General features: G+C 48.1%; 1 long non-coding RNA gene across 1 annotated transcript in view; it reads right to left on the reverse strand.

Annotated features, from left to right (window-relative positions):
- The window catches only part of LOC144768812 (uncharacterized), a 150,201-nt gene that overhangs the window by 19,903 nt on the left and 112,935 nt on the right, over positions 1 to 17,363 (reverse strand). The window lies entirely within an intron of this gene.

Raw genomic sequence — 17,363 nt, forward strand, 5'->3', positions numbered from 1 at the left:
ATTGACAGTAGCTGAGATGTTTGGCAAGTGCCAAACATTATAAGTTTACTGTAAATCCCTTTCTGTAGTAGGGGATCTCTGTGTATAGTCATAATCTGGTGAATAGTCCCGCTCATGTGCGGGGACCCCGGAGCAATTAAAAATAATCTATTAAGCTGTCTTCTTTGCAGTATTGCATAGACACTTAAGAGAGAATTAAAGACAGATAATGCAGCCTATAAATGCAAGGATACACTGTCCAGTACTTCAACTAGAAATGCAAGGATATTCCACCAATATCACACTTAGACCTGTCTGCCAGGTTTCACCATGGAGAACACTTCCCCCCTTCACCAAACCCTTGGAATGATAGAGAGGAAGGACAGGACAGACAAGCCCCAATAGGCTGCCATTATGTGGCTTAAAAAGGGATACCGAGCCTTTAAGGAAACTTTCCAGAACTCTGGTATCCCAGAATGCACAGCAACTCCCTCAACTTTCAGTTATTTTTTCCGGCTCCTGCTAGCAGGACCCTGGAGCATTGAGCTCTCCCTTTTTTGGGTTTTTCTACAAATTGTGCACTTTTAAAGTGTTAGAGTGTGTTCACTCAACGTGTTTTTGCCTCTTCTCATCTTTGCTGGAGTTTCTCTGGTGTTTTGGCTGCTCTTTTATCAAATATGCCTGCCTTACTTGATAAATGTCATGAGTGGTCCAGGAAAAAGGCAAAATCGGATCCTCACAGGGTGTGCATCCTGTGCCTGCCTTCTTCTCATGTTCCTGAGGAGTGTGATATCTGTCTACAGTTCCCTAAAAGGACCCTGAAGGACAGGGAGAAGACCAGGCTCCAAGGCTTGGAGCAGGGAAGGCAGCAACGACAAGGCGGGTCTGGGCATGAAGGGGCTCCTTCCTCTGCCCGTGCGGCGGCCTCAGGGGGGCTCCCCAGTAAGGAAAAGGCCAGAAAACGCCATCGGTCTCCGCCGACGTCGATAGCCTTGACGTCGGCGTCGAAAGGAATGACCACAGTCTGTTCCCCGTCTCCCCAGGGCTCTGGGTCGAAGCGCCGTTGACGTCGAGGGGACTGACGTCGAGACCTCCGACGAGTTCGACGTCGAGGACTGATTCGTCGTCGAGCCATCATCGACGTCGAGAGGGGTCAAGACGCCGGCACTCGCCGTCGAGGCGACACCGCCGGTCGACACGTAGGTCAGAGACGTCGAGACGAAGATCAGCGTCGAGACGGAGGTCGTCAACGCCGAGGAGATCGTCGTCGTCGAGGGGACGATCGACGTCGAGGCACCGACCGTCGACGTCGAAGTGCCGACCATCGACGCCGAGCAGACCCTCGTCGACGTAGAGGAGACGTTCGTCTATGTCAAGGAGACGCTCGTCGACGTCGAAAGGACGCTCAGCGTCGATGAGGAAGCCTAGACGTTCTAGGACCAGGACGGAGTCCTCGGCTTCAGCGAGCACACGGTCGTGGCGGCGCCATCGCTCGTCTACGAGGGGTAGGGCCTCGAGATCGCCCCCCTCTGGTCAGAAGAAGAAGAGAAGGAGAGTGGGAGAGTCTCCTGGCTCGGAGTACTCTCAAGTCTACTCACCCTCCAAACCGAGGTTGCCTACACCTCCTCCTTTACCCGTGGATCCTCCTCCACGTACCCCGACTCCTCCTCCACTGCCTCAACCTCCGACTCCTCCTCCACCACCTCCGGTTCCTCCTCACCGTCCTCCTCCACCGTCTCCGCCAAGGTCTATGTCGCTACCTCATTTGCCGACACCGCCTATGGGGCAGCCACAACCTAGGCTCCCGGTTCGGCCTCCACAGCGCCCTCCTTTCCGGCCCGCGGACCGCCGAGGCTGCGGAGGTCGAGGTCTCGCTCAAGACGGAGAGGTAGGTCCAGGAGTCGCTGTCGCTTGTCTACGAGGTCCAGACGGCGCCGTAGGAGGAACAGGTCTAGATCCTGCCACACGGATTTGTCCAGTGCCAGGGACTACTCGCCGACCCTGTCGGACTCCCCTCGGACGAGGGTGTCCCCGATAGACGACATTGTCTCCTTCCAGGAGGTGTTGCTGCGAGGAGCGGCTAAGCTGGGCATCACACTCACGGTGCCCGCGCCCTTAACTTCTGTCATCTTCGGGACCCTGCACGAGAAGCAGTTGTCTCGCCCCTTGTTGCCGTTGGTGCCAGGGCTGGTGAAACCCGCCATGGAGCTCTTTCTCACCCCTGCGGTTACGAAATCAGCGCCTTCCAGGCTGCAAAAGAAGTATCGGGCCCCTGCCTCGGATCCTGCGTTTCTTCGCTTGGACCCTGCGCCGGACTCAGTAATTGTGACGGCGGCGAGGAAGCAGCACGCCATCACCCCGTCATCGACAGTGCCTCCTGACAAGGAGAGCCGCTGGATGGATTAGGCAGGCAGGAAGGTCTGCGGGGTGGCCTCCACGTCTATGAAGGCCGCGAGTGCCTCAGCCTTGTTGGGACGTTATGATCGGTCCCTCTGGGAGTCCCTCCCACGGTTCGTGGAACTCCTTCCCCGGGATAACAGGGAGGATTTTCAAGAAATCCTTAATGAAGGACTGATGGTCTCCAACCAGGTGATCAGCTCGGGTGTGGATTCCTCACTCCTGGCATCGCACGGATACTGTCATGGGGTCAACCTGAGGCTCCACGCCTGGCTGCGTCTGACGTCCTTGTAACCCGAGGCGCAGCAGAGGGTTGCCAATCTACCCTTCTCTGGCGAGACCCTCTTTGGGAAACATGCGGACGAGGAGATGGCCCGCATGAACGCGGAGGCGGAGACCTTGACGGCTGTCGGATTGGAAAATCAAAGGAACAGAAGAAGACCTTCCGCTCGTTCCAGAGACGGTACAGGGCACAAGGTAGAGGGCAAGGTCGACAGGCTGGGCAGCAACAACCGCAGCAACAATTACAGCGGCACCCGTTCCAAAAGCGCCAGAGGGCCCGTGGTGGTCAGCAGGCTTCATCTGCGACCAAAGGCCCGGCTGGGTCTAGGCCCTGAGGTGCTTCTTCCCCCTCATCCGTTACCCACTCCGGTGGGGGGAAGCATCCAACATTACCTGGCAGAGTGGAGAAACATTACTCAAGACAAGTGGGTGCTGAATATTGTTTGCAATGGATACCGTCTTCGGTTCACCAGTCCGCCTCCAGCGATTCCACCGGTTGGCTCGCAGTTCCGGCTGTGCGAGCTCCAGGTGGAGGCCGACACCCTGTTAAGAAAAAGGGCGATAGAAGACGTCCCTCTGTCTCAAAGGGGAAAGGGCCTTTACTCGCGCTTCTTCCTGGTGCGGAAGAAGGACAAGAACGAGTTCAGGCCCATTCTGGATTTGCGACAAGCAAACAAGTGGATTCGCAGGGAAAAGTTTTGCATGCTGTCTTTGCACCAGATTTACCCTCAGCTGCAAAGGGGAGACTGGCTTTGCGCGATAGATCTGCAAGATGCGTACTTCCATATGCCCATTGCACGGAAACACCGGAAGTTCCTGCGCTTCCTCGTCGGCACCAATCACTATCAGTACACCTTGCTACCATTTGGACTGAAGTCTGCACCCAGGATGTTTTCCAAGTGCATGGCTGTGGTGGCAGCGCACCTGCGAAAGAACAAGGTGTTTGTCTACCCGTACCTGGAGGACTGGTTGATCAAGGCCTCCAACTTCCAGGAAGCACAAATGCACTTCATCAGGACAGCCGTCCTGCTGAATCGGCTGGGGTTGCACATAAATATGTCCAAGTCTGTTCCGATCCCGGTCCAGTGCCTGCAGTACTTGGGAGCCTCCATCAATACGCTGTCAGCAAGCGTGTCTCCTTCGGAGGAGAGACGCTTATCACTCCTTCGAAAGGCTCATGCTCTCATAGCTGCTCCATCTACAACAGTGAGGACGGTGTCTTCTCTACTGGGGTCGATGGCCTCTTTTATCGTCCTCACACAACATGCGCGCCTGCACATGGGGCCGCTGCAGGAATGCTTGGAGGATCAATGGGACCAGAGGACAAGGTGCTGGGACGACAGGATCCAGTTGTCTCTTCATGCCCAACAGTCCTTGAGATGGTGGTGCTCGGCAGAGAATCTACTCCGAGGGGTTCCTTTCCACAAGGATATCCAGACTCAGACTATCGTGACGGATGCGTCTCTCCTGGGCTGGGGAGCGCATTCAGACCATCTACAGATCCAAGGAACGTGGTCTCCGGAGGAGTCCACGTATCACATCAATTTCTTGGAACTCAGAGCGGTTCACTTGACACTGAAGGCCTTTCTTCCGTCCTTCCAGACCAACTCCTTGCTTGTACAGACGGACAATACGACCACGATGTATTACCTCAACAAGCAGGGGGGCACAAGATCGCGCACACTGTCACAGGAGGCGCAGACGATCCGGCACTGGCTGCTAGCCAGAGGACTGACGATAACGGCCACTCATCTGCCCGGTGTGCAGAATGTTCAGGCGGACGCCCTCAGCAGGTTGCTTCAAGAAAACCACGAGTGGGTCCTAAACGACGAGGTGCTCGACGACATCTTCGCCATGTGGGGCACCTCAGACGTTGATCTGTTCGCCACCGCCGAAAACAGCAAATGCCGCGACTTCGCCTCGAGGTATTACTAACCAGGGACTCTGGGGAACGCGTTATGGATCAGCTGGTCGAACGGCTTTCTGTACGCTTTTCCACCCATTCCCGTGATTCTGGCGGTGCTCATCAAGCTGGCCCAGTCCCGGGCGCGGATGATCCTCATTGCTCCGGAATGGCCCAGACAGTGGTGGTTCACGAACCTGCTTCATCGTTCGATCCTGCCTCATCGGCGGCTGCCGTGTCGGCCGCACCTTCTCACGAAGTTCGGAGGGCAGATGGTGCACCCCAACCTCTCGTCATTCAGTTTGGCGGCATGGCTCCTGAGATAGTGCAATATGGCCACTTAAATCTTCCTGAGGATTGCATGGACATATTGAAGGAGGCTAAGAGGCCGTCTACTAGGACCTATTATGCTTACAAATGGAAGAGATTCTGCATCTGGTGTATGTCTAAGAACTATGATCCGACGACCTGCAAGGAGGATGTCATCCTTCCATACCTTCTGCATCTAGCTCAGTCTGGCCTTAATTTCCATTCCATTAAGGTTCATCTGGCTGCATTGACTGCTTACAGAAAATGCCCTTCGCAGACGTCCTTCTTCCAGATTCCTGTGATTAAGGATTTTTTGGAAGGGTTGAAGAAGGTGTTCCCTCCTGTTCGGCTTCCTTCGCCTGCATGGGAACTGAATGTGGTGCTGTCCAGGCTGATGAAGGAACCTTTCGAGCCTATTCACAAGGCTTCGCTGCAGCACCTGTCTTGGAAGGCGGCGTTCCTCGTGGCCATTACATCTGCCCGCAGGGTGAGTGAGATTCAGGCATTGTGTTGCCAATAACCTTATACTGTGTTTGATGCTGCTAAGGTTGTTATGCGTACTCACCCTAAGTTCCTTCCCAAGGTAATTTCTGATTTTCATGTTAATCAGACTATAACTTTACTGACTTTTTTCCACAATCCTTCCACTCCAGCGGAAAGGTCTCTTCATTCCCTGGATGTTAGAAGGGTGTTGAAATTCTATCTGGATAAAACCAAAGACATTCGCAGGTCCGACCAATTGTTTGTCAACTATGGGTCGGTTAGGACTGGTCTGGCTACTTCGAAGCAATCTATCTCTAGGTGGATTGTGTCTTGTATCCAGCTTTATCAGAAAGCGAATAAGACCTTAGGGGGTAAGCCTAAGGCTCATTCCACCAGGGGCAAAGCGGCCACAACAGCTTTGTTTAATAATGTTCCCATTGCAGAGATCTGCAAGGCTGCCACTTGGAAGTCGGTCCATACCTTTGCTAAGCATTACTGTCTGGACTCTGATGCCAGAACAGATACTCAGGTCAGACAGGCTTCGCTGCGAAATCTGTTCGCATAATAGTGGTGTTGTCTTTTTTCTCCACCGCCGGGTTGTTTTTTGGATGGGCTTGCCATTCTATTCACTAGATTATGACTATACACAGAGATCCCCTACCACAGAAGGAGTAGTTTCTTACCTATAACTCCAGTTCTGTAGTAGGGGTATCTCGGTTATAGTCATAAGCGCCCGCCCTCCTCCCCGGTGGAGAAAATGATGAAATGATGAATGGTACAGGTCTAGCTGATGCACCTCCAAAAAGAACTGAAAGTGGAGGGAGTTGCTGTGCATTCTGGGATACCAGGAGAGTTCTGGAAAGTTTCCTTAAAGGCACGGTATCCCTTTTTAAGCCACACGATGGCAGCCTATGGGGGCTTGTCTGTCCTGTCCTTCCTCTCTATCATGCCAAGGATTTGGTGAAGGGGGAAGTGTTCTCCATGGTGAAACCTGGCAGACAGGTCTAAGTGTGATATTGGTGGAATATCCTTGCATTTCTAGTTGAAGTACTGGACAGTGTAGCCTTGCATGTATAGGCTGCATTATCTGTCTTTAATTCTCTCTTAAGTGTCTATGCAGTACTGCAAAGAAGACAGCTTAAGAGATTATTTTTTATTGCTCCGGGGTCCCCGCACATGAGCGGGACTATTCACTAGATTATGACTATAACATAGATACACAAAACTACAGGGTAGAGTAGGGCCCAAGGGGAATTATTATTATAGACCTATATAACTGGAGTAACAGGTAAGAAACTACTCCTTCCGGACAAGTCTCTTATAAAGGTCTTTACAAAATGTCTATCGGTGGTGGTGTCACACTTATGCCATCAAGCAACCCACGCTAATTCATATCTGGATGACTTGCTGGGCATTGGGAAAACATTTTGTCTAAAGTAAGGCCGAAGGATGCAAACCACACAATTGCTTCTCAATCTGAAGTGCCAAAATCTCACCTCCATCCTCAAAAGACTCAAGAGTCCTTGGGGCAAAAACTGATAGAGTCCCCTTTACCGAACATCTCAGTCTCTAACAGTGAGGTAGGTTATGCACTGGTCGATTCCAAATGGAAGACTGCACATGGATACAGGCGCAATGGTCGCAAAGAACTGGAACTTGGGAGGATCTACTAATGATAGTATTCAAAGTTCAGAAGACATTTCCCTGGTGAAACTTGTACAATCTTATGAAGGGCTGAACTTTTGCAGGCCCTTAACCATAGATGAGTTTACATGAACAAGTTCTTGATACTGGGCAGGCAGACTTTGGGGAATGCACATCTGCATGACAATGTGTCATGGCCAGGGCTGTTGCCTTGGCACTGACCGCTTTCCAAAAACACTTGGAAATGGTGGTTCTATTTTAATAATAATAATAGCCTTTATTGCGTGATTACATAAAACCATTGCAACCGTAAAATCAATGTATTGAAAGATAAAAAACAGTTTCAAATGTACAAACATGTTTAAAAAGAATGTGGGGTGTTGTGGTAAAATAGCCACAGCCGAGTGATCAAAGGTCAGGGCTTAGTTTGTGGAGTGGCGTGTTTCATTTCATAAGCCTCCAGGTTTAAAAAGTGAACTGCTAAAACAAAATAAAAGATAGAAGAGTTCAAAGTTTTGCGTTTATATGATTTCAACTAATGCTGGTTTTCCGTTGTTTCTTGTCAAAAGGCAGTGAGTCTTAAGTACGGCATAAAACGTCTTCGTCTGATTACTCCCTGCTAGAGTTCAGCTTTTTTCCTGCTTTATCTAGAAATTTGACAAGGCGACACGCTAGTTGGATATTTTTACAGTCGAAGCATGCTTTAACCGCCTGCCTGCATGTTCTTATTCCTGATTCCTTTATGCCAGGTTTTAATAGGGATCTGCGCTCCTTATCCAGTTCCTTGCAGATGCATATTAGATGAAGAATATCCTCCTTTAATAGGGATCTGCGCTCCTTATCCAGTTCCTTGCAGATGCATAGTAGATGAAGAATATCCTCTTTTGAATCCCCACATAGGCAACAGTTAGTTATTGTTTGAGGGTGTTTCCACGGGGGCAGATGATATAATGGTGGAAGGATGCCCAACAGTAGTCATAGGAACTTCTCCTTCATAATCCGAGTGAAGCCGTCGCCTAGATAGGTTTGGTGGGAGCCACCGGTGTAGCTTTGAGCGACAGCCCAGCCATGGGCCCTGTTGGTTAGCGTTGCTTTATCCTCTACTTGCGAGAGGATCCTTACTGATTTGTTAACCAGTTGTTTAAACGTGTTGTGCGATCTAGTGCTTTCCCAAATATCTCGTAGATCCAGTGTGTATATGGATTGCTGTAGGTAGATTGTAGCTGCGCTCCCTTTTTCCCTTTCCAACTCCTTCTAGAGATAGTGATCCATTGGGGACATCTTGCCGACCTGAACCGCTGCGTTTCTTTCACTACCTGGAAAGCCTTGACTGTGCATTTCTGCAAAGCGTGTGTTGGCCAGGGCTGCGAGCGAGTGGGGCCGGACTTCAAGGACCAGAAGTCTCGGCAACCCGCGCCTCACGTTACCTGGCCGCTCTCCCTGTCCACTACGCCCCGCCTACACTTTATTGGTTCACGTACTTAAGAGAAGGTCTCCTCCCGCAGCGCGGGAGCGTGCCCGGGAGAAGCCCGGGACAAGGGCGGGACCGTCTGTGGCGGTCCGGGGCCGACGGAGGCTGGGCTGGGCCACCCCCTTTGACACTTGGACATGGATATTGTGGTATTGTAACCGCGACAAAAGATCGACTATTCATATTTTTATTTAGATTGGCATTTTATTTTTTGTGCCCTTTGTATTTTATTATTATATTGCATAAGGGATATTTCTATGTATATGTAGTTTACTGAGATTGTCATACATCAAAAATGTCCACCTCAGATTCAAATTCCTTACCCAGTTCCGTAGGGGCATCCATTCTTGGTCCATTAGACAAATACTTTGCCAGAGCTAAAAGAGAGGTGGATCGAGAGATTACGCTGGCAGAAAGGCGTGCAGAACGCAGACTTTCCATTGAACTACTTAAAAAACGACCACCCATATTACCACAGAATGTTGATTCCTGTATCACTTTAGACACAGCAATCTGTAAAGAATCAGACGCCGACTTATTTAGCACGGACAATATTCCCCTCATTTTTCAAGATACCCACATAGAACTAGATGACACCTTAGTTCCCCTCGACTCCAATACTTTGGAGATTACTCAAACATCGAACTTTCTGGTTGACTTAAGTACTCCCCTGCCCAGAGAAGCGGCACCCCTCCACAATATAAATGTACCATCCCCGGTGTTTACTCCCCTGGTATTGGATGCCCATTCAACCATCGTATCGGATAAAAAGCACAAAAAACCTTTACCCACAGGGACTAGAAGTGTCAACCGTTCTCCGCCAAGGAAACAGAGAAGAAAGGGAGGGGCAAAAAAGGGGGATAGATTTCCACCCTTCATTACTAGCAATATATATCCCCCACACAAGAGAATCACAGAAGTAGAGAAGGCTGATCCGAATCCTGCCCCCAATTATGAAGGGTTGTTGGAGGGCATCGAAGGCCTCCTAAAATCATTAATACTTCCCCTCATTGAAAGGGTTAAAAGGTTGGGGGAGGTTATGGATCAGATTAGGATGGGGGGAAACTTAACATATCAACAGCCACTTGAAAACTCAGGTAATCTACAGACTGTAGACAAACATCAGTTTACTAATCACCCTGGCCCACAGTCTGATACCATCCCAAAAAATAATACCTTAGCAGCTAATACACGGAACAGTCGTGTGACAAGTAATATTGTCACAACTACCGTGAATTCAAATAAAGATAAGTTACATCCAGGAGAATCAAAAAAAGAACATAAGATAATTGATCCTCCACTTTGGGCTGCTAGAACAACTAAAACCAAATTTAGTAATGTGGCTGATTAACCCCCTGAGTCAGCAAATTATGTTATTATACTCACCGGTGTCCCGACTCTGCCAGGTGGAATTACTGAATATAATTCCAGCCTCAAGAACAAGGTAATCCACTGGCTGAGCAAAAATAGACCTCTTCCATCGCATCTCAACGGTGACATCGTTTCTGTGAGACGCTGTAATTGGGTGGGTATTCGACCTAAACAGATTGAAGGGGATGTGATCATAGTCAATTTTAAAGATCATAGATTGGTAACACACATCAGTGACTGGTTCCCCGGGAGATGTGAGGGAGGCATATCCACACGGAATCTGAGCTATTTTTACCCTGAAGCCCTGATGACGCATTCCAACAAACCACCATCGAGACCTGTGCGCCACCCTTTATCAAAGTACAGATCTGATGCTACACATACACCTGACACATTTCGGAACCAGGCCGTCCCTAGTTATCACAGTGCCTATGATATGCCCTCGCATCAACAAATGTCCACCAATTATCCATCGTTGATGCGTAACCATGCACCCAGACAATATCCTGTTCCAAATCATCTTGTTCATAGTTATGACACCAAGTATGACAACTTTCTACCTCAACATTGGGGTGCCAACTTACAACAACATATGGCCTTTAATAAGCACCTCCATAACAACAATCCGAGGGAATACTGGGACATACCACTTGCAAACTTCTTCTACCCCTTGTCCAGTCTGGACGAAAACAAATGACTTTATGTCTCTCTTTCTAACACTGAGGCATGTAATTCTGACTTAGGGAAGGAAAATATTGACAACACAAGTAGCAATTTGACAAGGGACAATCACATGGAAGGGAGGCGGGAAGATACTGGAGGCGATCCTTGTAACATTATTAAGGATAACCTATTGGAGGACATTAACGGGTCCCCTAAGTGTCAAGAAGCCCCTATAGGTAGGGAAATCATGGGATGTGGTCCTAAGGTAATTATCCAAGACAGTGTCCAAGGTACCATTGGTGGTTCTGTTGAAAATTCCGACAAACAATGGTCCATCAACTTCTGGAATATAGCCGGTCTACAGGCAAAATTAGAGAACCCAGACTGGAAGTTATTTACGGATAACAGTGATGTAATTTGTTTACAAGAGACTTGGGTGAAGAGAGATTACCATTTGAGTGGTTTCAAAACTGTGTCGACCTCCGCTGTTAGTTCTATACATGGGCGAGCGAAAGGGGGTTTATGTACGTACATCTCGAATCGCTTAACTTATAAAAAAGTCCAAGTGCATTTTCAGAACTGCTTTTTCCATATTGTGGGGGTATACTTTGGTGGCATTGCCTCCATACTATTGGTTAATTTCTATAACAATATTCCATCAGCCGATGTAGGGATGGTACTCAAAACCATGATTCATGAACTAGATGGTATTCTAAATGGCTCTAATAGATTGTACACGATAATTTGGGGTGGGGATTTTAATTGTACTCTTTGTGACAGATCCGGTACAGGAACCTGTGGACTTACTGTGGAAAGAGACGTTAACTTATCTCATTTTGAGCACTCATTGCTGGGGAATGCTCTAAATGAGATCCTGTTTAAATATGATCTAGGGTTTGCAAACGAAATATGCTATAACAAGACCGACTTTAACCCAACTTTTAATGGCAGAGGATCGATGACTACCATAGATTTCATACTTATCTCATCATGTTATAGGGATCGTGTAATTAAATGTAACGTCCTGAATACTCCTCTGAGTGACCATTTTCCTATGAGGTTAGAACTCATGGACGTAAAGTTAGCAGTGCAAAACAGAGCAGCTGTTTTTTCTACGGACATAGATGTAAATAGGCAAAATGGATACGCCATTAAATGGACCAGGGTGGTCCCTGAGGTTTTTCTAAGTGCCCTTGTTAGTACCTGTGGCGCAAATTTTGATGCTTGTCTGGATCTGGACTCCGAGGATGCTGAAATCATGCCTAATTTTAAAGTAATAACTGTAAGCATAAAAAAGGGGCTTTGGGTTAATTCTAAGTTAAATAAGAACCAAATGAAAGGTAGAGGCTGGTTTTCACCGGCCTGCAGCAAGGCGCATAAAAAACTTAAATTAGCCCTGCAACAGCAAACTAGAAACCAACCCCTTATAAAGACCCTTCGCAAAGAATATAAGATGGCACTCAAAACTCAAAAACTCCAGCTAAAAAATAAAGCATGGTCCGATATTTTGATGGCCTCAGAATCAAAGGACATGACTTCCTTTTGGAAAGCAATCAACGCTCCTTTTTTTAAAGATAGCTCTAAAGCTCGCATAGAGGTTGCTATTGATGAAAGGGAATGGGTTAAGCATTTTGAAAAATTATATAACTCTGTACCTGTCACCACAGATCCAACTAAAATGCCTAAGGCTACGAAAAAACATCCAGCAGGGTATCAACTTGACTTTACGCTTGAGGAAGTAACTAAGGGCATCAAGTCGAGTCTTGGGGGTAAGGCACCAGGTCCCGACGGTGTCCCAGTAGATATTTATAAGAAGGACATTAGTCTCTGGGCCCCGTTACTCACCAGAACTTTTAATGCTGCTATCTCTGTGGGCCTACTCGATACATGGTTCAAATCAACTATCATCCCAATCTTTAAAAAAGGAGATAGATCTAGTTGTGCTTGCTACCGGCCTATTTCCTTGCTGGATTCTAATATAAAAATTATCTGCAGAGTCATCTTAGATAGACTCCAGAAATGGGCCGAGGAACGCCACATAATCACCGATCTCCAATACGGGTTTCGTGAAGGGGTTGGCACCATTGAGCAAGCTCTTAATCTATCAATTATGATAGAGAAGTATACAACAGCCAAGGGAGGCAGATTATACCTAACTTTTTTAGATCTTACCTCGGCTTTTGATTTTGTAAATCACAGCAAATTGTGGACCATCTTAACTAACTTGAGTGTAGAACCAAATATTATTTGCTTTCTAAAACAATTATATAGCGAGGCTAGCGCAATGGTCAGATATGGTACGAGGGGTGAATGCACAAGGGAATGTAGCATTGGCAGGGGCGTGAGGCAGGGGTGCGTCCTTGCCCCCTTTTTATTTTCTATTTATATTAATAACCTTGAGGCCACACTCCTACAGGAATGCATTGACATGCCAACCGCCTCAGCCCGCCGGTTACCTGCACTTATTTATGCAGATGACACGGTGCTCATGGCAAGAACTCCCTTAGCCATGCAGACCATGATTTCATCCTTTAGTGTGTTCATGGAGAAACTGGACTTACAGATAAACTGCACAAAGACATTCGCAATGAACTGTGGCGGGAATGTCCGTCTAAAGAAAAAAATCATGTTTATTAAAGGTACCTCAATACAGCATACTCCTAATTTCCCATATTTAGGCATTTTGTTTGATCAAACTGGAAATTGGACGAATGCAATACAGGCCAGAAATTTATTATTTTCTAAAGCGATCATGGCTGTCAAATCTTTTAGTAAAAAACTGGGCAAAAAGCCGGTCAAAGAACTTATTTACATTTACAAGACTAGCTGTGTCTCAGTAGCACTATATGGGGCTGGCATATGGGGAAACTTAGATGTTCATAAACTACAGGTGACTGAAAATGATTTTTACGTCATTTACTGTCTCTCCCCAGGAGCATGTCCAACTATAACTGCCATACTGAACTGGGAACACCATTTCTAGAAGATCTAATTAGAGTTCAACCGATTTTATTATGGCATCGTGTATGGACCAATGAGAAATGCTATTTAAACAGACTTATATTGGGAGATGTGTTAAAACTTGATGGGGCAAAAAGGATAAAATGGTTTTGCTACATTAAACTAGTTTGCAAGAACATCAAACACCCGGAGTTTTTCGACGAGCCAGAAACTATGTTTGGGATTACTAGAAAGAGTCTAAAGTCTTTGTGTTTGGATTTCTTTCTTGACCTTAGACAAACAGGAGAAATGACTAAAAAAAATGTGATCTCTCATCAGTTGGCTACCAATGTTAACTCCATCCAACCCTACCTAAAATTACATATGAAAGAACATGAAAGATTCCTACTAATTAGATTTAGATTTGGAATTCTATTCAGATTACTAAGTTTCCCTGTTATGAATGACTGGGCAAGGGTATTGCCTAAATGTTCCTGCGACAATACTTCTGATCAATCAGACATACATATTTTATTTTTTTGTAGATTTTATTTGTTATCTAGAAAGAGATGGATTGTGCCCATTTTAAAATATATGGATTCGAGATTCTGTCGCCCTGCCTTTTTGGCTATATTGACTTTGGAGGATATCTTCACCGTTTCCTCTGTTGTGACATATCTCAAAAGTGTATACTACCTGCGTAATACTATGATTATATGATTTTTTGTTCTCGTTCTTACATTTTATGAAGCCTGTTCATCTCTTATTTTCTCTTATTACTGTTTGATCTCTGTTAATTTTTAATGTGATTTTGTGTACTTTTATGGCTATGAAATATAGTCGAATAAAGTTTATTGATACTGATACTAGTGATCCATTGTTGTGGCTTCGGCTCCCTGTATTATATGCCAGCATTTGGCATAGGCGCCCATTCGTGCTATACTTTGGTTTCTCAGGCAAATGCAAGCCTTATTTGTGCCTGAGATGTATACTTAGGGAGGTTAAATATAATTTGCATTGCCCTGGCCACTGTATTATCCAAGGTCCGCGCATCACCGCCTCGTAAGCATTGACTTCCATAGGTGATGGCTGGTAGCAGTTTAGCTTGGGTCACTTGTAGCAGAGGGATGAAGCTGCGGCCAGCCGTTTTCAATTTGAGATTTTTCAATGCAACCGCTGTTGCAATCCCTCTCCTCGCTGCTGCTTCTTTCTGTGGTTGGTGTCAGACCCGACACCTTTTGGCGTGGTTCTTCCCCCATCTTTTTGCCTCTGACTCATGTATTTTTTGATGCTGTGCTGGATTTCGTTTTTGCTGGTTTAGATGCTTGGGACACTCTGCCACTGCTGATCAGTGTCAGAGTGTAAGTGCTCCCTCTGTAAATTGTAATATTGAGTGAATATACCTGATTGGCATATTTGTATCACCACGAAGTCCCTAGTAAAGTGCACTGTGTGTGCCAGGGCTGGTGATGACAGATGCTACCAGTGGGCCTGCAGCGCAAATTTCGCCACCCACATGAGTAGCCCTAAAAAGGTGACTCAGGCCTGCCAGCGCAGGGCCTGTGTGCAGTCAGTGGACTGCCCTGTCCCCCTGGCCAGTGTCTCCACTGGCTGGGCCTAATCCTTCCCTGTCTGTGCACATCAGTCACCCCTATGGAAGGCTCAAGGTACCCCCCTGGACAGGGTGCAGTGGATAGATAAGGTAGAGCATGTACTAGTGCAGGTCACATGCTCTGGTAGTGGGCAGCAGCCATTTTATGTGCTCACTGCTGTAAGGCTCTCTTGCTCCATAGAGTAACATGGAGGAGGCTGGCCCCATGTGATGCCAGCCTATCTCCCCATAGGAACAAGATGGGACATAAGTGAAAGATATCCCTGAACTCAGAATTTAATGACACATCTTTTAGTGAAGGGTGTTTTTGAATTCTGTGTTGGAGAATAGCACTTTTAGAAAGTGGCTGTTCTCTTGTCTAAACCTTTCTGTGTGCCTGGGTTTGTGGAATGCCTGTCTGGTCTGGATGTGACAGGGGGGCTGCAGAGCCCCCGGAGGAGAGGGTCGGAGCCAGCCCGGGGATGAAAGGGCACATCTGCTGCCAGGGAGGTGGGAGGAAGAAAAGCCTGATAGTGCTGGGCTGTGCCTGCCTGCCCCCAATGCTAGCTCCCTCCTGCCGGCCAACTGACACCTCTGACCCTGGAGCTGACAGGAAGAAGAAACCCAGAAACACCTCAGTGCTTCAGCAACCCCCAGAACTGGTTTAGACTGGAGTCAGGGCCGCTTGCACAAAGACTTCAAAGGACTTCAAAGACATTGAGGGGTATAAGGAAAGGACCCCTGACTACAGAAGTTTAGATTCTGAAATTCTGCAATCAAGAAGGAACCTCTGCTGGAGAACTAAAGGAAGATTGCCTTGCTGTGTGCTCTAAGGGCTGACCTGTTCTGCCGTGCAACTGAAAGCTGAGGAGGAGAAAGGGACTTTGCTGTGTGCTGTGACCCTACCTACTTGAAACTGCCAAGACTCTGCCGTGTGCTGTGTCTACAACTGAATCTCCAAGGGCCTGAGAAGAGCTGGCCTCCTGTTGGGAACCCAGGGTTAAAGGTTCCTAAAGCTTTGCCAGAAAACAGCTGCAAAATCATGCTGTTGTGACCCGAGGCGGGTGGTGCTGACTGCGGAGCGTGAGGAAGGGAGCGGTGTGTTTATCGACACATTCCCGACGAGGGTAGGAGGCCTGTGGTGTCTCCCCTCGTGGAATCTGCTCCAACGTGGTGGTGAGGCTGAGAGGGCGGTCGATTCGTGACCTGCGCCCTCGAAAACCCTTTTCCGCCTGTTCACCGCCGCTGCCTGGGGCCAGGATCATCGTTCCAAGCAGCCGCTCGTGACCGGGAGCTGCAGCGGCAAAGATCAGAGCCGCCGCGCTCCCATTGGCTGCTGGAATCGAGCCCCCTCACTGACGCCGCGACGGGATTGGCCCGTGCGGCGTAGCATCATCAGCGAGGCCATACTGTCATTGGTTGACGGCCCCGCATCATCAGAGCCGAGTCCCAGGAGCCGCTCTGCCATTGGCTGACTCCCGGGTACTGAAGGGGCTCGACCGAAGGGCCGCGACCTGATTGGCCCGCAGCCTGAAGCAGCCTACAAGCCGCCGAAGAAGCCGTGATCTTGTCACCCCAGCGAGGAGCCGATAGCCGGAGCAGCTGCCTGACCCGTCCTCGCTGAGGGAGTCCGCGTGTGTTCCTCGCCCCTGGCCTGTCGTCCCCCGAGGTGTGCTGCATCCCCCGCCGCTCGTTGGATTGTCGAGAGCGGGCGGGAGAGCAGAGGGGACCGGCCGGGGCAAGGAGCAAGTGTGCTCTGCTAGGCGCGAGGCGCCGGAGGCCAATAACGACGTAGGCAGTGCCGGTGAGAAAACAAAGAGTCCCCAGGGACGCTGGTGAGGCGCGCTTTCAGCGTTAGGAGCCCATTGCTTTGCGGGCTCGAAATTAACAGAGGAGAATCGGTGGCATAGCTAGTTGGCTCATTTTTAGAGAGCTAATTTTAGATAACCACCAAGTGTTATTCTTAATTACTGATTAAAGAGACTGGAGACATTTTTCATAAGAACTTCCTAACCATTTAACTGCAACCATTAAGAAGAAGTGCAACCTTTTTATAATGAAGTAATTATCGTGCAACTGCTTGATTTACCTTGCTGAAACTAGATAAAGATAAAGTTATATATTTTTATAAAATATACTTACCTGTGTGGTCTCAGTTTGTGGTGGATTGGGGATTATTGTTGTGTTAAGTGCAAATGTTATCCACATTGCTTCTGTTTAGCCTAGGCTGCTCGCGTCATGCTACCTAGAGGGTGAGCAGGGATTATCTCAGAGGGTCATTCCTTCACCCTGACTAGAAGCAAGGGTCCCTACTTGGTCTAAGGTACTTA

The sequence above is a fragment of the Lissotriton helveticus genome, chromosome 7, assembly GCF_964261635.1.
Source record: "Lissotriton helveticus chromosome 7, aLisHel1.1, whole genome shotgun sequence".
Taxonomy (NCBI): domain Eukaryota; kingdom Metazoa; phylum Chordata; class Amphibia; order Caudata; family Salamandridae; genus Lissotriton; species Lissotriton helveticus.